This window comes from Oryctolagus cuniculus, chromosome 1 (genome assembly GCF_051225735.1).
Source record: "Oryctolagus cuniculus isolate XC-2025 breed Fujian yellow rabbit chromosome 1, ASM5122573v1, whole genome shotgun sequence".
Classification (NCBI taxonomy): domain Eukaryota; kingdom Metazoa; phylum Chordata; class Mammalia; order Lagomorpha; family Leporidae; genus Oryctolagus; species Oryctolagus cuniculus.
In genome coordinates, this window is record NC_142867.1 from 187,833,030 (window position 1) to 187,853,798 (window position 20,769).

Sequence of the window (20,769 nt, forward strand, 5' to 3'; positions counted from 1 at the left end):
AGGAGGAACATGCTCCCTGTATCTCTCTGCTTCCTGGCTTGCCATGGAATCCCTTCTCTAAACCTGCTTTGCCACCCACCATCCCCTCTGTTGCCAGGGTAGTGGGGCTCCTTGATCTTGGACTGTGAACCTCCAACACCATGTGCTGAAATGAACTCTCTTTTCACATGCACCTTTTTTGGGGTATTTTAGTGACAGTAACAAAAATCTGATTAACACACAGTTTTTTCCACCTGTTTTCCAGTCTTTTCTCACCTAAATGACCAATTAAGATATTTTATTACCAATAATTTTTCAATATTTGACTCATGGCCCACTCTATATAAATAACAGATTTACTCTGCCATACTACAGGATCATAATACCTACACTGTATACTTAGATTTGAAATTGCAGTCTCCTGGAAACCACTTTTTGTTGCATTATTTGTAACCTTTGTCTTCCTTCTTATTCCTCTTTTTGTTCACTTTTTAGTTCTTTCTTATACTGTTTAGACATTTTCATTTGTAAGATTGGAAGTATCCATTATATTTTGTCGCTCCCCGTCTTCGTGGAGGAACGACACAGGACCCTGCGCTGTTCTTTTGTCTGCTCGGCCCTCCCCGGGTTTGCTGCTGGTTCTTCTCGGGTTGGCTACCATCCCTTCCACCTCCGTGGAAGGGCGGTTCCCCCTAGCCACTTTCCCCACTTCCGCGGGGGAGCGGCACACCGCCGGCCGGCTCTCTCGGGGGCTGCACAGGTGTTCCTTCAGATAGATGTTCCCCTTAGATGTTCCTGGTGCATGTTGTCTCTCTCCTCCTTTATAGTCCTCTTCCACCAATCCCAACTCTGCTACCCACACGCCGAGTCGCTGCTCTCCTCCAATCAGGAGCAGCTCCTGCTGTTTATTGGTTGAACTGGAGGCAGCTGTGTAGAAGCTGTTTCCTCCTCTCCCAGCGCCATATTGTGGGAGAGCAGATGCATAGAATAAGTCTTAATTCCAGTAACTTAGTCTAGTCCGAGTTGCTCCCAGTTGCTCCCCACAGATCCCCCTTTCTTTTTATTTTTGGCGTTGATACGCGCCTGTCTTCGGTGCCCCACGGCACACACTCTGCTCTGCTTGCTAGAGTTGCCCATAGGTGCTTACAAGCCCTATCAATCAGGCAAACCGAATTCGGGTCCTCTCTTCGCCATGTTGTGAGGAGGTTTTTAGGCGCTGATGCGTGCCTGTGTTCGATGCCCTGCAGCGCATGCTCTGCTCTGCTAGAACTGCCTGCAGGTGCTTACAAGCCCTACCAATCAGGCAAACCGAATCCAAGCCTTCTCATTGCCGTCTTGTGGGGAGACTTATTGATGTTGATAACGTGCCTGTCTTCGGTGACCTGCAGCCGCCCACAGGTGCTTATTGTCTTACTAATCAGGCAGACCGAATCCAAGCTCTCTCATTGCCATGGTGTGGGGAGGCCTTATTTTTCTCTATTTCTCTACCTCCGGGCATTCCTATCTCTCCTATTTTACTTCTATCTGCCAGCATTCCTATTTCTCTCATTTTACTTCTAAACTTCTGTTTCTCTTATCCCTGCGGCATCCCGGCGCCCGCCCCGCGGCGGCTTCCCAGCTCTGCGCCGCTTCAGCCCGCACTTCTCTCATCTGCGCGGCTTCCCGGCTTCGCGCGCGCACTCCGCGGTCTCCGTGCCCGCACCATGGCCTCGCACTAGCCCCACGTTCCCTATCTATTCATGCCCCGTGCTCTCTCTGCACACGGCGGCTTCCGCGAATCACACAGCCTAGCTCACGTTTCCGCCACTGGCATTCAATCCAAGTTCCCCGGGCTAACCTGGCGAATTCAACCTAGCCCACGCTTCCGCCTCACGGTTTGGCTTCCCGTCTTTTGCTCCCCGGGCTAATCTGACGGATTCCAACCTGGCTTACGCGTCCACCTCTAGTTTTAGCTTTTTGCCTTTTGCTCCCTGGGCTGACTTGAAGAATTCCAACATAGCTTACGTTTCCGCCTCGGCCTGCCCCCGCAGCTTCAATTTCCCTGACATTTTTCTTTACCCGGTATGTTTCCCTAAGTTTTCTTCCAACAATATTCCTCCCTCATTTCTCCTGGCTTCTCCCCACAGTCCGTATCCGAGTCTGTTTGTTCTAGCTTTCACTTTCGCTTTCGACCTTAGAGATTTCTCCCAGCTTCCCCCCATAGTCCGTATCTGAGTCTATGCCTAGGCTTTTGATAGCTTCTTCCGGCACCTTTTCCGTCCGGCTTTCCCCTAGGCTCTTTGCTAGTCTTTCTCTCTGGTATTTTCCCACTTCTTCCCGTTTCTTCCCTCCTAGGTTTCCTATCTGAGTCACGGCACCAATATGTCGCTCCCCATCTTCGTGGAGGAACGACACAGGACCCTGAGTTGTTCTTTTGTCTGCTCGGCCCTCCCTGGGTTTGCTGCTGGTTCTTCCCAGGTTGGCTACCATCCCTTCCACCTCCGTGGAAGGGCGGTTCCCCCTAGCCACTTTCCCCACTTCCGCGGGGGAGCGGCACACCGCCGGCCGGCTCTCTCGGGGGCTGCACAGGTGTTCCTTCAGATAGATGTTCCCCTTAGATGTTCCTGGTGCATGTTGTCTCTCTCCTCCTTTATAGTCCTCTTCCACCAATCCCAACTCTGCTACCCACACGCCGAGTCGCTGCTCTCCTCCAATCAGGAGCAGCTCCTGCTGTTTATTGGTTGAACTGGAGGCAGCTGTGTAGAAGCTGTTTCCTCCTCTCCCAGCGCCATATTGTGGGAGAGCAGATGCATAGAATAAGTCTTAATTCCAGTAACTTAGTCTAGTCCGAGTTGCTCCCAGTTGCTCCCCACATATTTTGAGAAATATTGACAGACTCATGTTTCTCATACCCTGGAAATGTTAGCACTGGAAATATGGCTTCAACATTTAGGGTTCCAAAATGGAACTTAGGAAGAAGCTACAGCTGGCTGCTCAGTGTTTATTGGTCAAAGTACTTCATTTTTGAACTCATTAAGTAAATCAGTTTCATAATAGTGTTGGGATAGTATGCATGATGGTTTTAATGATGGGTTTAATATAATAAAACATTGGTGTGATGCATTTTGTTGAGTTTATAAGACATATGGTTCTGAAATATACTTTATTTAATTGTATTAGACAAAAGGCCTGCTCTTGATATAACTGCTGTGGTGAACGTTTTCCTTCAAATTAGTAGGAAGTATTTCTTTTAGTGAAAGAGGGGTTTTATTGCTTTATTATTTTAAATTTTATTCATTCATTTTTATTTATTTGAAAAGCATAGCGACAGAGATCTTCCATTTGCTGGTTTAATCACTAAAATCCAACAACAGCTGAGGCTGAGCCAGGAGCCTTGAACTCAATCTTGTTCTCAACTTGGGTGGCAGAGACCTAAGTACTTGAGTTATCACTGCTGCCTCTCAGGATCTGCAATAGCAGAAAATTGTAGTCAGGAGCCTGAGTTGGGCACCTGACCCATGTGCTCTCTTATGGGATCCAGATATCCCAAGCAGCATCTTAACCATGGTGCCAAACTCCATCCCCATTTACTTATTTTAACATTAAAATGCAACAAATGCTATGAAGCATCTGTTACTGCCTTTTAGCTTCCTAGTTCTTTGATTTCCTAAAATGTACTATGCTTCTTTATTATTGTCAGAAATATAACTGCAATGCTTTTTTCTCTACTTTGCCTTGATTATACCAAATACTTGCCAAAAAACCCTTGTCAAAACCATGCGATTTTCTGCTGGACTGTTAGCTTTGGTCTGGTAAATATTTTTTGAAAAAAAAATGTTCCACTTAGGTGCAAATACCTTTTTTTCTTTATTTTTGTGTGCATTTTTAAAAAAGATTTATTTTTTTTATTTGAAAGAGTTAGAAGTAGAGACAGAGAGAGAGAGGTCTCCATCTGCTAGTTCACTCCCCAAGTGGCTGCAACAGCTGTAGCTGTATTTGAAGCCAGGAGCTGGGAGCTTCTCCTACATGGGTGCAAGGGCCAAGGACTTGGGACATCCTCTGCTGATTTCCCAGGAGCAATAGCAGGGAGCTGTATCAGAAGTGAAGCAGCCGGGACTTGAACTGGCTCCCATATGGGATGCTGGTGCGGCAGGCTGGGCCTTTAACCCCTTAACCACAGTGCTGGCCCCAAATACCATTTTTTCTACTTGTGTTATTGTCGCTAGCTGGTTAATCTGAGTGGAAAAATAAGTAACAAGCAGAAATGTGTTAAATAGGAATTACAGAAGATTCCATAAATCCAATGTACCAATCTCTATCCTAAATCCAATTTGTCCTACAGAAATGATAAATATTTTACTGACTCCCCCAGAGGAAATAACAGTACAAGAAAAGGTAGTTTTAAAGAAACAGAATATGGGACCAGTGCTGTAGCATAGTAGATTAAGCCTCCAACTACAGCACAGACATCCCATATGGGCGGTGGTTCATGTCCCAGCTGCTCCTCTTCCTATGCAGTTCTCTGCTTATGTCCTGGGAAAGCAGTGGAGGATGGCCCAAGTGTTTAGGTCCCTGTACCCACATGGGAGACCTGGAAAAAACTCCTGGCTCCTGGCCCAGCTCTGGCCTTTCTGGCCATTTGAGGAGGAACCAGCATATAGAAGACCCTTCTCTGTGTCTTTGCCTGTCTCTCTAACTCTGCCTCCCAAATAAATAAATAAATACTTTTTAAAAATTAAAAAAAAAAATTATAGATGAACCCAAAACCCAAAGAAAGGAAATTGAAGGCAGTGAGTAGAAAAAATAGCTCTGTGTACTAAGTAGGGGTTACTAACTTTAGCAGGTATTAATCTCATACGTAGTTCTCTAAAGTTCTCTGGAAAATCAGCACTTAGAGACGCACGTAACTTTTCTAAAGGTTTATTCAGAGAATTAGAGTTTCAATCTTTAAATAGTCAGACAGTAGTATTAAAGCAAAATAATGATTGCAATGATAGCAATGATGAGAATTACTATTGGAATTCATTTAGTAAATTTTCTATAACAACTGATGCCAGTTCAAGAACCAGATTTAACAGAAAAAAATGTTTGAAGGGTTAACAAAAATCTCTTCAAAGGAATCTCTTGCCTTGTTGCAAATAAAAACAAGTTTAAAATTCTCTGTGTGTTCAGAAGTCAATTATTGCCAATTTCACGGGTTCTTCAAACATGAGATTTTCATTTAGCAGAGCCAACTTAACTTTATCTGCCAAAAGCCCATAAAATGGCCCCTTTCCATCTGGTAAATGTTCCACAATGAAATTAAAACTGTTGGAAAATAATGGAAATCTATGGACATACATATAGTGTGACTGAAATGAGGAAATTTATTAGTGATATGTGGTATAATTTACTTATTTTTTAAAAAAGATTCTCTTTATTTATTTGAGAGGTAGAATTACAAACAGTGAAACAGAGAGACAGAAAGGTCTTCTTTCCACTGGTTCACTCTCCAAATGGCCGCAACAGCCAGAGTGCTGCTGATCCAAAACCAGGATCCAGGAGCTTCTTCCGGGTCTCCCACACTAGTGCAGGGGCCCAAGCACTTGGGCCATCTTCTACTGCTTTCCCAGGCCATAGAAAAGAGCTGGATGGGAAGAGGAGCAGCCCGTTCTAGAACTGGCACCCATATGGGATGCTGGTGCCACAGGCAGAGGATTAACCTACTGTGCTGCAGCATTGTCCCCGTAATTTACTTATTTAGGAACCATTGTTAACTTTTAGACCAGCGAAGCTTGAGTTTCTATAAAACAGATGACACAATTGCCTACCTCTGAGACAAGGTAATTGAAACCATTCTAGAGAAATGGGAGCCCTCATGTTGCCAACCAGTAATTCTTCAATATTTTTGGTGTCATGAACTCCTTGGAAGAATAAATGGAAACTATGGATACAGAACTTAGAAAAAAAAATGTAAGCAAAGAATTAGAAACAACTTCAATTTTTTTTGAAGTACATTTTCCAAACAGACTTTTTGATAGAAGCAGTCTACTGAGTCCCTTAAAATATGTTTAGTATTTCTCAAAAGGAAACTCTTTCTTAAGTGCAATGTATAAGTTAAATAATTTTAGATGTTCATTTGCTCAACTCTATTCTATTCTATTGACTTTTTCATCTATGAAGATTTAAATGAATTCCTCATTATTTTCCAGTACCTTGTGACTGTTCAACAAGTGAAAAATGGTTACTTTTTCCAATGTAGCAGAGAAAGAAAATTGCTATATATATATATATATATGAATTGTATACCTAGGTATGCACATAGTCATATATATATATATATATACATATATATATATATATATATATAGTGTGTGTGTGTGTGTAGGCATATAGGCATATACAGACACACACATACCTAGGTATATAATTCATGGAAGGTGCCTGACATACATAATGTAGGTCAGATAATCTAAAGATGAGACAAATGTTTTAAAAATTACATTCCTGATTTTGACATGTAACACATATGTGTGTGTTAGCTCTTGCCCCCTTCCTCCTTCTGCAGCAGTGACCCTTAACTGTTATTCTCTGAAATGCTCTTAATTGAAGTAAGACGATGTCCAAAGACAGAAAGAGCTCTTCAAACCTCACAGAGGAAAACAGTTTCTGAGCTATGAGAAGGGGATGAAGGGCATGGTCCTAGGTGAAATTAATTTGTATGGAAATGATTAGCCACTCTTTCGAAAATAGAATAGGCTTTCGGAAGATGCCTCTGGGAATCTTAGTTGCTTGAACATTTAGGTGCTAAAGTTGTTCCTAAGCTCAGTGTGTCATTTCCTAAATGTTTCTGTGCCTTTTGTTCCCTTAAGTGTATCAATGAAATGGTTTCCTCTGTTCTTCGAGGCACTGGTTTCACATGATGACAACAGGGAGAAAGAAATCTTTTCACACTTGATGCTCAGGGCAACCACAAGATGGGCTGAACTGGCAACTGCTCTACAGAGCATACTTTGCAGTCGACTGCCAACATCATTCTCCGGATTCACAGCGTGGGGAATTTCAGCTCACTTTGAAGCCTGTTCAAAATATTCTTGTCCATCTATTTTACCCCCAAGTCAACTCATTTTCAGACCTGCTCTTGGTTAACTTTGATTGACAGAAAGGCTTTGGAAGCCATTGAAACCTTATTTTAGAAAGGATTGAAATCTTATCTCTATGAATTCTTCAATCTCTGTTTAGAGACCAAAGGCTCTATGTCAAAAGACTTATAGATCCCTGTGCTTGTGACAGGGGCTTCTCTGGTAGATTTACAACCCTTAGGTTATTTGAGGGTTGCCACCTCAAGACCTGATGGAGAGAAGAACATGGAAAGGCAGCTGTAATATGGACAATGCACCTATAAATTTTTCCTGGAAATGAGAATCTCCTCTAGATCTGTCATAGTTAATATAAAAATAAAGTAATACAAATGAAGACTTAAATTGATGAGGCACATGTGTAAATTGGTAAAGGAAGTTTGATGCATCATAATACTGAAATTTATCTAAATTCAATATTGTTAAACATTCTTAAAGATCAGATGAATTATACATGAAGTATATGGATTATTTGTCTCTGGCAAACAATGGTGACATTTCTGTCTGTCACTTAGTATGACAAGGTTAGCATGTTTTATTCAAAACTTTTAAACAGTAAAATGATTTGTATGCATTACTCTTTCTTTGGACTGTCAGAGAAAGCAGAAAGCAACACAGTTATTCTATGACATTGAGTCAGCATGCGCCTAAAAAATGACAGAACGGGATTGTCTTAAACATCTATAAAACCCATACTTTGGTTTTCTAATCATCTCATAGAAAACAACAAAGCCATGGAGACAGAAATGTTCCCCCAAGCTTCAAAAAGAAACATACCATTATATACTTAAATATAAATATGGTATTTGTGATATAATGAATATAGAATATTCACGAGTAACAACAGATCTTTGGAAATAATATGCCTTGAATTTTAAATTTAATGGCAGAATATTTATTTTTTCAATAAATAGAGTAATTCTGATTACATTGTCCTTTGCATGGTTAAAATACTCTACAGTGATGAAATGGAAATTTGTTAAATCTTTGGGTATATAGGGCAGGCATGTAGAAAGAAATGAAGAGTAGAAGGTGTTGTTTAACACCTTGATAGAGACAGAGGACTTTAGAAATGTGTTTACAGTTTCTGTTATAGCTCTCTGATGGAGCAAAGAGAAAAATCAGCCATTCTCGCTCATTGCCCAAAAGATATATAAATTTCAGAATTTATTTCTTGTCTCTGAATCTCAATTTGGTCTCACACTCTATTGTCTTTACACCCCACCCCTGCATTCTTCTCCAGGTTCCTAGGCCCTGTGGCCACTTGAAAGAGTAGTATAGAGGAATTCACCTGCGCTTGCAGCCCCCTCCCCCTCCCCCTCCCCCTATCCTTAGCCCTCCTAAGATACAAAAAGGCCCAGCTAGCCCCTGGGGTTGGGGCCCTCTGCCATGTGTCCAGTCTGTGCATGCTGGCAGTTGGTCACCCACCTCTGTGGATTTATTTTCTCTGAATAGATTCAGTCTGGCTGTAGATCATACCCTGACTCCTCTCTGTTCCGTGCATCTCTTCCTAACATTTTGGTGCCCCATGTAAGGAGGCACGAAATTGTACTTTTCCTTACACCATCCAGCACTGGAGGGTGTCAAAGCCCTGGTAGTGTCAGCCACAGAGGAGCCAGTTCCTGAGGCTGCCCTCAGTTTGTTCCTCCCCTTCTCCCCGTCTTTTCAGAAGAATGATGCAATTGGCTGTGTCTGTGCTCTTCTTTTCATGAGGTACTTTTGCAGAAATGAGCTTTGGAGAGATTATACTAATGTGGTTCTTCATATAACTTTAGTATCCAGGAACTAAGAGTGCTTTCTATTCAGCCTATTATTATTATTATTATTATTATTATTCACAGGTGGCTCAAGAAGAGTTTTTGAAAATGACTATGAGCCTATGAGCCAGTAACTCTATTTATAATAAAATGATGACTCGTTCTTGCCCTTGAAGTGCTTATAATAGAGGAAGAAAGGCCCATTAGCAAGCAGTCACAGTGGTATTACAGGTGCTATTGTGGCTAAAAGTACAGGGTAGGTGGGTAGGGAGATAATGGGTTACAAACAGAGGGGAGGACCTAGACATCCATACTTAACTGTTTCCCATTCTTCCACTCCATACCTTGGGATGTTAACCATTGAGAAGAATATTTTTTCATTTCATTGTGTTCAGTGATACATTTCTTACAGTTTCAAACACACTAAATTTCATGTTTACAAAATGGCATATGTTTAATGTTCCTTCCACATTTGCCCCTGACTTGAAGAAAAGTGAGTTCTTTAGAGTATGTATTAATTTTCCACTAATATTGCAATGGTTATAATTGATACAACCAGTATAAGGCAAAACATTGAAGTATGAATTTATTCCCTGGAATTATTTAATACAGAATGATTTATGACAGAAAAGAAATCCCTGTTCTGGATATGCATTACTTTACACTGAGTTCAAAACACAGTTAATGCTAACATTTACCTTACCAACTACATGGCCGATATTTACTGGTGGCCAAGAAAATTTTTACTATTAACTAATTAATTAACACTGTGACTGTTTTTCACTATCACCATCCAACCTATTGCTAACCTTTTATCTCAATCTCTCCCCAGAGTCTGTCCTCCTTATTATCTTTGGGATTAATCACAGTGACTAGAGAAAATAAATGTAAAATTCTCAGAGAGACTTATCCTAACTCACTAGACACATTTACAGAGATAGTTTAGACCCAAACTATAATTACCTATTGCTCAAAGGAGACGCACAGGTGCTATCCCACTTTTGGATGCTAAGCAGTCTTACTGGGCTGTCATTTTAAGAAATACTGTTTCCCTAGAGGAAAATGCTTCTAGAAATACTGACCTTTCAATTTTTTATCAAGAAAGTGAGGTGATCTAAGAGAGGCCATCTTCCAAGTAAACGTGGTGAGCCTTTGGTTTGAAATATTCATCATGTTTCCTTTCTGAATAGCCAAACCTCTGCTAAAATTCAAGAGTTTGCTGGTCTATTCATTTTATTCATTTCATGCAAATCCCAATGTGCATAAAATGAACAAAAGACTTCCTTTCTATTTGTAAGAACTGCTAGTGTTCTTTTCCATTTTTATTCCCAAACTTGTTTTTCTCTTTTCAGAATTAGTGCTTTATTCATTCTTTCAACAAATATTTGTGGCCTCCTTGGGCATGAGGAGGTACCAGAATGAATGACACCATCCCAGCATGGTCATTGGCATGACCCACAGATTGAATCTTTTATGCCTTTTTTAGATGCACTGTTAGAAAATGATTGGAGGTTTCTTAAGGAAACATCTATGATGAGGGGGAAAGAATAATTTGCCAATTCATGTGTGTCTCCTATGAGCATGGTTTGAGTACTCAGTACCTTAGGGAATAGGAACAGAATGCACCTGGGTATTAGGCCATGTAGGTTTTGATTCTGGCTCTTCTTGCAGGTTATAACCTGGAGAAAGTTACTTCTGATTCTGAAAGAGTTTCATTACAAGTAGAAAGCAAATACCTGCCTGTGGTATGGATAAATAGGTTACCAGAGAATGTCAACACTTAAAAGGACTCCTTCAATGAATGATTGTCCTCAGCCTCTTTCCTAGGATTCTAGAATCTAATGCATAAGAATGAGTAAAACTTAAAAAACAATGAAAAGTAGGCTAAAATAAGTTCTATTAATGCAAGGACAAGCAAAGTGTGCTGGGACTTCTTGGAGGGTTTCGTAAATTGTGAGTTGTCTGATGCCTTTTCTATTTCTATGTTTTATCTTAGATATTATATATTTTATCATGGGAGTTTTACATAAATTGAGCTGCCAATATACAATGAGGGTGGGAGAGACAGAATCCATGAGTTGTTTTCCAGAATTGAAATAGTGTGACTGATTGCATTTGACTATCCATTTAAAGAAAACTTGGAACATGACTCATTTTAGGAACATCTCACCACACTGAGTTTACTCCTATTGTTTTAAAGACTTGGAGTTTTGTAATAGATGGCTTCAATTCTGACTCACTCAAATGTTGATCTAACCTTAGCAATGGAGGAAAATCACTGACTTCATTAGACTTATTGAAAAGTTTCATGTTTCTTCCCATTATGGTACCATTCCTAAGAACTTATTAAGGGCATTTTTTATTATATGTTATTATTGACTTATTTGTAAGGTAACTTTAAAAATATGTTTCATTTTATTGAAGGGGTTGTGGGCAGGAAGGGAGATTGAGATTGAGGTTGAGGTTGAGGTTGAGATTGAGATTCCAATAATGGGTTGAGCCAGGCCAAAGTCAGGAGGCTGAAACTCTATCTAGGACTTCCATATGAGTGGCAAGGACTAAAGTACTTGAGTCATTACTTGCTGACTCCCAGGGTATACATTAGCAGGAGCTGGAATAGAAGCAGATGAGTCTGGACTCAAACCATGTTCTCTGATGTGGGATGCAGGGGTCTAAAGTGACAACTTAATCATTGTTCCAAAATGCCACTGATTCTCCTAGTGTAATAGTTCACTCTACCATACTATGCTGTTACTCTATGCAATTCCTGTCATCTTTTATTTACCTTGCATGCCATCATTTACTTTCTTCAAATAACCTCTGTATGCACAATATCTGTTTTCTCCTGTGATATTTAATGACTTGTTATTTCATTCTTCCAAAAATGTCATGGAGCTATATCTAGAACTCAAATGGCTGTGAATAGTATCTCCAATTATTATTACAGGTTAAGGCATTTTTTTTTCTTAGGCATAGCAATAAAGTTCCTGTTCTTAGCTGTGTATGTGACAGTTTTGTGGTTAATGTGAACTCTCAGCATCTTTAGTGTTGTAATAATAGTGCATTATTTACTGCCTTACCCATGCCTATTTTTAAATTGCCAACACAAAGGATCTTTAGAGCATTAGCATAGGACTCCTGGGTGCTAATCCACAAGAAATGTAAACAACACAGAGAAACCTGCTACCTTTATCTGTTATTTACATCTCTCAGTGAATCAAGTCATAGGCCTATGGACAGGATGAGGTATAAGGCCAGCTTTTCTACTGCACACCTTTGCCATGCACAGCCATTTAATACCATATCCAGCCCCATTTTATTCCTGTCATTTTCCTTCTTTTGATCCTTTGCCATATAGAATATTCTTTAATAGTAGTGACAGTAGTGATTTCATGCATAGGTTATATTAAATATGAGGATATAAATATCTATAATTCTGATAACTCTGTAAGGAAATGCTTTCAAAAGCAAAAAGATAAGTAAAGCCTTTTGGCATTGTCACATCAAGACTGCTGCACCTTAAGGCAAACATGCTATACCTGACTCTTGATTCTCTCTGGGAACTGTTATTGACAATAAAATTCCTCATGGGTTATTCTATTATAAATCTCTATGCTCAAGCTAAATGGGTTTATAATCTACATAGGGGCAGCCTATCACCACCTACTATCTGGGAGATGGCTAGATATGCTCTTTCCATGTTAAGGGGCACACCATTTGCAATTGGTTTTATTCCAAATTTGCTCATGTTGATTGACAAATTAATATATTTCAGAACTTGACTTTTGGCAATAACTGACCATGCAGGGGATGCAGACACTGGCAGTGACTGAGACTGCTCCAGCTCACAAAATGAATTTTTTAGATAAGATAGGCAGAGACTTCCAGACCCAGCACAAGCAGGGCTTGCACTATGCTCATATAAGCAGGAAGCAACTATAGAAGATGTGGTGTTCTACACCATTCAACATCCCTTAGGATTACGGGAATGGAGTCCCTGAGGGGGGAATGTTGTAGGCAGGCATACAGGGTAAAATTGATCAGGTTTGTGTGCCGGAAGACCACGCCTTCACCATGCCCCTGTGTGACCCCATGCCCCTACCTGGCCACACCTGTGCAGCCACCTGCCAATCAGATTAATTAGCCACTCCCTCTTGGAAGCTGATTAAAGGCCTGGAACCCAAGGGGCCCAGCCCTTTTGGCCTTTTTGCCTCTTTTGCCATTGCAGGCCCTTGCTGCCCTGTGCCTTCAGGCCCGTGGTCTTCGAGCCACCCTCCCCATGTTTTCTGCATGTGGCCTGCATGCTCTGCCACATGGCTGGCTCCTGCTCGGTACGAATCCAGATTTCCCTCTCTTTTTTAGATAGAGCTCTCACTCTCCTACACATTTCTTCCACTGAATAAAACACTTAAAACTTTAAAAACAACAACATACTTTAAAAAAGACAGGAAAAATAAAATGCATAATACAGTAAGTGGTCGAAGTAGATGAGAATCTATATGTATGTGTAAACCATGCCTTTTCCATTGTGATAGGTTGCCTTGGTTCATATACCAAATGTGTATAAATAAAGGAGGGAGGGAGGTAGAGCATGCAGATTTCAGTCTTCCTGTACACATACATATATATGTGTGTATATATACAATTGATGCATCTTCTCCGATATAGTTTCTAAACATGGAATAGAACTTATAACATTTATTTCACATAAAGGATTTCCAGGACAGGCAAATGCTTTATTTCTTACTGGCTGGTCTTTGAAGGCAGTCACATCCTTCTCTTTAATGGTGTTTTCTCCTTCCTATAAGGAACAACACCCCTTTCATATTGTGTCCATAGAAGCAGTTTCTCTTTTCTGAAATTCTGATGCCTTATAGGATGTTATAAAGAGAGGTGGAAAGGCCTCATCCTGATTTAAGACAATGACTCTAGATTGAAGTATTTTGCTACTTAGAGGAACAACATATTTCATAGTGTATTTGCAGAAATGCTTCACAGCACAAACTCCTATTTCATATCCTTGAAGGCCAGTGGAGTAACAGAATTTCTGTTTCAGTGCCTATCTGATCAATAATCTTATGACTTTTCAGAATTGCCATTTGTCTTGTGATACACTTTTACTGTGTTGATGTGCAGTGACTAATACCTATATATATATATATATATATATATATATGGGTATTTCTCACCCATACAACTATAAATTATTTTGAAAATATTTCTGCAGGTGCTTACATTTATTAATATAAAACATATTTTCCTTGATTTCATTGGAGACATACATAAATCAATTTCACTAGAAAGTATATTTAGAATACAGCATAAATCCCTTTGAAGTTGGCCTGTAAGTCAACCTATATTAACAGAGCAACAGTCACGTGCCAGGCAATTTTCTAGGCACTGATTACAAAGACATGTCCTCTGCCTTTGCTGTGCTCACAGGCTGCCTGGTCTTTGGAGCAATTAGAAATGGTAGTAAAACACATACTTTGTCTCCAGGCTGTTTGGTTGAGTTTTCTTACCACTTAAATGTTTTACTTTCTATCTCACAATCTGTAGAATCAGGATAATGATAAATGTTACCTTAAGGTTTATGTGAGAATTAAACAAATTAATGCATATGAGGATACTTTATAATGTTCATGGAAAAACAGAATTAAAAAGTAATTTTATTTTTGGTGAAAGAAAATTTTGCAACCCATGCATAGTACCCAAATACATGGTACATAGTACATAGTACACAAATATACATTGTACATTTGTAGTACACATTTTACATGAAGTCTTTGAAGACATTTCCTCTTTTTTAAGATTTATTTATTTATTTGAAAGTCAGAGTTACACAGAGAGAGGAGAGGCAGAGAGAGGTTTATCATCGGATGGTTCACTCCCCAATTGGTCACAATGGCTGGAGCTGCACCCATCTGAAGCCAGGAGCCAGGAGCTTCTTCCAGGTGCAGGGGCCCAAGGACTTGAGCTATTGAAGACCTTTCATATACATGGATTTCAAGTTTTTTTGTGCCAAGTAAGCTTATCTTTTAATTTCATTTCCATAAACTTTTAAAAAATTATTAACATGAAAGACAAAAGGATAGAGAAAACGGGAGAGAGAGAGAGATTGATTGATTTTGAGAGATTTTTCATCTGCTAGATCATTCTCCAAATGTCTGTACCAAACTGAAATCTGAAGTCTAAAACTCATTCTGGGTCTCTCACATAGAAGGCAGGGACCCAAGTTCTTGAGCTATCACCTGCTGCCTCTCAGGATACACAGTAGCAGTAAATTAGAATTTGAAGGGAAGCCAAGTACTCCATTGTGGAATGTTGAAGTCCCAAGTGGCAGCATAATCACAGAACCAAATGCTGTCCCACTGTGAGCTCTTTGAAACACCTTCATAAAAGGTATGTACAACAATGGTAGCCACATCTATCCAGTAAATTCCGGACATTGTTAATAATAACGTTAGTACTATTGTATTTGAGACACATAAAGCTTCATGGTATGAAACTACAGAATAAATATAAAATAGAAATTCAAGAGGATAGGAGATATTTTTTATGAGCTGGTAATTAATCCGTCTTAGGAGACACGATGCTTGAATCAGGTCTTGAGGAAAGCATAGGATTTTCCCTAGGCATGCGTGGAAAGTAATAACATCTTACACAGCAGAAATAGTATCTGAAGAATCAGAAAGGCTTGAAAAGGCATGGCTACATCATCAAACTGGCTGAGACCACATGCGTAATTTGGGGTAGAGGTTAATATAAAAGGCAAAGTTACAAAGGATCCTGGGAGACTACTAAAGTGATAGGAGCTCATCATTATTGAAATTGGAAGCCATGGAAGGGTTTAGGAAAAACAAAACTAGTGTGATTAGATTTACATGTTAGGAAGACTATTCTTGCTCTTATGTGGAAGATGGATTAGAATGATAGATAGAAAAATGTCTGACTTGAAAATAAGGTCTTCAAGATGGTGACAGTGAACATAGAAAAGTGGAGACACATTTGAGATGGATTTGGCAGGATGAATTGACAGTTTTAGAGGAATATTTGGATGGAAAAATAAAATAAAGAAAGAAGTTAGAATGATTTTCAAGTTGATGTTTTTGGGCAATTGAGTAGATAAAAGTGCTCTCAGTACATATAAGGGACAGATTTGAAGGGAAGGACAGAAGAAATATGGTAAATGGCTGATAATACAACTCTGGATAATTATTCCTTTCTTATGGGCAAGAAAAATAAGACCTAAGAAATATAAAAGAATTAGGACAGGAACCCAAAAAAATAGAACTGAAGGGAATAACACATGTTAAGAAAGATTTGTTAAAATCAGGACATTTTTAATGATCTTAGTGAATTTATGAGTATATATGAATTTAAAATTTTTGCACCAAAATAAACTTACTGTTTTATCCTATTCTCCAAGAACATTTTCAGTTAGCATCATGTTCTAGGGGTATGAAACATGAAATGAAAGCAAGAAGGTACAAACTAGTAAAGTCTATTATCAAGTAACTTGGCCACAGAGGGACGCAGAAATGAGGTTTCCTTTCTGCCCGTTAGGAAAAATAGACCTCAGGACTTTAATGTACTAAGGAGAAAGAGTCACCAGAAGAATGAGGAAAAGAAACAAAGAATATGATTAAAGAATTCCTTTGAGATGAAAATGTCTTTGGAATCAGAATAAAAAGACTAATTTTAACAGAAGAGAGTATCTTCATATACAGTATATGCATGGGAGAATACTGTGTGTAGCATGGGGATAGACTGTGTGTCTGCAATAGGAACATGAGGATGTATCTGGCTATTTCACTTTGTAAAGGAGGTGAGTGTCGCTCCCCCTCTTCGTGGAGGAAAGACACAGGACCCTGCGCTGTTCTTTTGTCTGCTCGGCCCTCCCCGGGTTTGCTGCTGGTTCTTCCCGGGTTGGCTACCATCCCTTCCACCTCCGTGGAAGGGCGGTTCCCCCTGCCACATTCCCCACTTCCGCGGGGGAGCGGCACACCGCCGGCTGGCTCTCTCGGGGGCTGCACAGGTGTTCCCCTTAGATGTTCCCGTTAGATGTTCCTGGTGCATGCCGTCTCTCTCCTCCTTTATAGTCCTCCTCTGCCAATCCCAACTCGGCTGCCCACACGCCGAGTACGCTGCTCTCCTCCAATCGGGAGCAGGATCAGCTCCTGCAGCTCAGTCAATCAAGTTGGCGAGAGGCAGCTGTGTAGAAGTTGTTTACTCCTCTCCCAGCACCATATTGTGGGAGAGCAGATGCATAGAATAAGTCTTAATTCGAGTAACAGTCTAGTCCGAGTTGCTCCCCACAGGTGAGGTGATCTTCATGAGTATTAAAAGTTTTCATTGTTATTTCTCATCACTTTTAGTCTGTTTTATCTAACTGTTAGACAAAGAAGTGTCTTTCAAAGAATTTCTAAGTCACGTGGATGTCTTTGGGTATTTCTAGACTTGGTGTTTTTGTCCTTCTTCTAATGATGCTTTATCAACTGTAGTGTTAGCAATACGAGTTTCTCGTGTTTTGACCCTATGCCTCTCCTCCTTTTATTAAGGGAACTGTATATGTCGCTGTAAGAGCCAACCATCACTCTGTCATTTTGGTCAGGGTCACCCGAGTGCTCTCTGCATATGAGCTGAGGGAAAAAAGGACTTTCAATGTTGGAGATCAGCAGGATCTCTGATCTTAGTTTTTTCTTCAGAATCCTGGAAAGGGATCCTTTTGTGATTCCCACTAGGCATCTGTGCTTGCTGAAGAACCCCAAAGAACATCTCTACCTACTTAAGCATTATGTCCAAATACAGAGTATTGGTTTATAGATGATGACTGCACTGGCAACTATTCAGATTAATTATGTTTCTCAGTTTTAGGGTGACTTTCTTCAGACTTGGTTTAATTACTCTAAAATTCAAGATTTTTTCCCCTATTTCATTCTAAGATCTATGCTATTTGACTCTAATGATGTCTTTTTCAGCAAACAAAATAACTCTACCCTTTTCCCCATAGAACACCACTATACATAATTTTAACTTACAAAAATTATCTTTCTGAGGCATATCATCTTTAACTACCTTATTTCGCTCTCAAAGGTAATGGTTTGAAAATGCTTTTAATGTCTTTTAGCCTGAATGAGCTTTCGTTTTGGGTTTAAAGGAAATTCTCATAAAGTGGAAAGAGCATTTGGCTTAAACAACAGATTGAGTTCTGTTTTGACAAATTGTAGAGTTTAATACGTGAACAAGAGACTTATCTTCTGATCCTTCATATTTTATTTCTAAATGAGAATGGCACTTAAGTTATCAATAAGATTTTGTTTGTTAAGCAGTGGTACTGTTTTATAGTATATCTATAAAGATCACACTTTTAAGGTATACAATTTAGTAGTTTTAGTGTATTTACACTGTTGTTCAATGATCATATCATTTTAATTTTAGCTCAGTTTTGATATTCCAAGATGAAACACCATAGCCATCGGTAATCATTCCTTATAACCCCACTTTCTGTCCCTGTAACCCCAGCCCAGTCATTAGTAACACTAATCTGTTACTTTGCTATATGTATTTGCCTATTGTATAAATTTCATAATAAATAAAACTGTATAATTTGTAGTCTTGTCTAGCTGGGGTATTTTACGGATAAGAACATATACTACACTTGATCTTAGCCAAAAGGCCGAGAAGCGATTAACTGGGGTATTTTACTTAACCCAGTGTACTCAAGTTTCATCCATGTTGCAGCACATGTCAGTACTTCATTCTTTTTTTGTAGCCAAATCATTTATCATTGTATGATCTATTACATTTTGTTTTTCCATTCTCAGCTCATGGACATATGGATTATTTCCACTTTTTCTTTAAAGATTTATTTATTTATTTGAAAGTCAGATTTACAGAGAGGGAAAGACAGAAAGAGAGATATCTTCTACCTTCTGTTTCACTCCCCAAATGGCCACAATGACTGGGAGTGCACCAGGCCTAAACCAGGAGCCAGGAGCTTCTTCTAGGTCTCTCACATGGGTGACACGGGACCAAGTATGTGGGCCATCTTTGACTGCTTTTGCTAGGCCATTAGCAGGGAGCTTGATTGGAAGTAGCACAGCAGAAACTTGAATCGGTGCCCAGATGGGATTCTAGCATTGCTGGCTCAGGCTTTACCTGCTAACACCACAACGGTGGAAGCCCCCATGTTTCTATTTTTGACTGTTACATATCATGCTACTATGAACATTTGCATGTAAGTTTTTATGTGGTCGAATATTTTCGTTTCTGTTGAGTAGAATCCTAGGAATGGAATTGCTTCATTTGATAGTTTTGCATTCATATGTTAAGTCTGTAGTTAACATTCTGAGAAGCTGCCCAACTGCTTTCCAAAAACTCTCCTGCCATCGGATCAGCGCAGTGCGCCGGCCGCAGCACACCGGCCGCGGCAGCCATTGGAGGGTGAACCAACAGCAAAAGAAGACCTTTCTTTCTGTCTCTCTCTCTCACTGTCCACTCTGCCTGTCAAAAAAAAAAAAAAGAAAAAAAAAAGAAAAGAAAAAAGACTTCACCATTTTAAATTCCCACCAACTATGTGTTGGGGACATTATACTTTGTATTAATGGAGAAATAAGTAAATACAACAGCATTATCAATGTCTACTCTTAGTATCTTGTTTTGTCTAACTGCTCCCAGAAAAAAAGCAGTCAAAAACATTTAGTGTGCATTTAAGCAACCGTTTTCAAGTTATCTTGTGGGTTTCTTTAAGTAATTCCTAATGTTTGAGGCTTATAGATTGACGTTTCACTAATAAGGTTCTGGTGAAACCAGGGGTGGATGTGAGTCTGACATATTCAAATAATTTGGTACTGCAGTTACATATTTGTGTTAGGTGGCAGTTCTGTGGACAGCCACCTTTGAGGGACATACCAATGATTTCATAGATGTATTGATCAGACAACAGATATGTTTAGCATGGCCCTAGAAATGACGTGGCAGGGAAAGTTATCATTGTTGCCCCTGTGATGGAGGGTGATTTATATGATATTTTATGGGTGTTTTACTAATTAAAAGGCCAGAAAGGAGGACTTTCTAGGAATTCATAGGAACATGACTTGGAGAAGGGGCTGATACTCCATTGTCTCCGTTTCACATGGAGCTATATTCTTTATGTCCAACAATCACATATTGGCCATCTCTTTTTCTGCAGTGCTGCTAGAGTGGCTGTTACTTTATAGGCATGGAATTACTATACTCAGCACTTATCATTTTCATAGTTATTTCTTATTTAATACTCAAATTAGTCTTTTTTGTTATTATTGTCTTTTTCATAGACAAATAAACTGAAACTTATTATTTGCACATCCAGTATATAGTGTGATAGATATTCATGAAGTTTTTCAAGTGTTAAACCAAAGAATTAAGCAAGAATACTCAGTTGTGTTCAAAACAGAAATAGTTCTAATTTAATACTTAATAGAGAATTATTCTTAACGAATAACGTTGTTAATTGTTTAAGATAGACAGTTTTTTAGAACCATTTGTGGGATAGAATTTTTTATAGGTTAATAGGGTAAAGAGTTTCTGAAATTAAATGTGGAGAAAATCATTTTCTATAAGGGTAATTTAAGACACTGTGAAGTTCTGGCTTTTAATTGCGTGTGCAAAACAGAATCACCCAATAGTTGCCTTTTTTTTCTCCAAAACACAAGATTTTTAGTGATGGTTTCAGACATGTGTAGTGAACAGGCCAGCAAAGTGAAAACTCCTTAGATCATTCATATACAAGCCTCCATTAAATATCCTTCCTTTGTCTTCCACACTTCCATTCTAGGTTTACTGAATTTCACCAACACTGATCTTCCTGACAATGAGTCTCCCTGTTCTCTTTATGAAATGATACTAAGAAAATAATTTAGTGCTTAATATTCAATATAGGATCTGTGATTGTA

The 20,769-nt window shown here is 39.4% G+C and overlaps 1 pseudogene; it reads right to left on the reverse strand.

Annotated features, from left to right (window-relative positions):
- Window positions 1-18,412: 18,412 nt before the first annotated feature.
- Window positions 18,413-18,524, reverse strand: LOC127485371 (U2 spliceosomal RNA; annotated as a pseudogene).
- Between the last annotated feature and the right edge of the window lie 2,245 nt (window positions 18,525-20,769).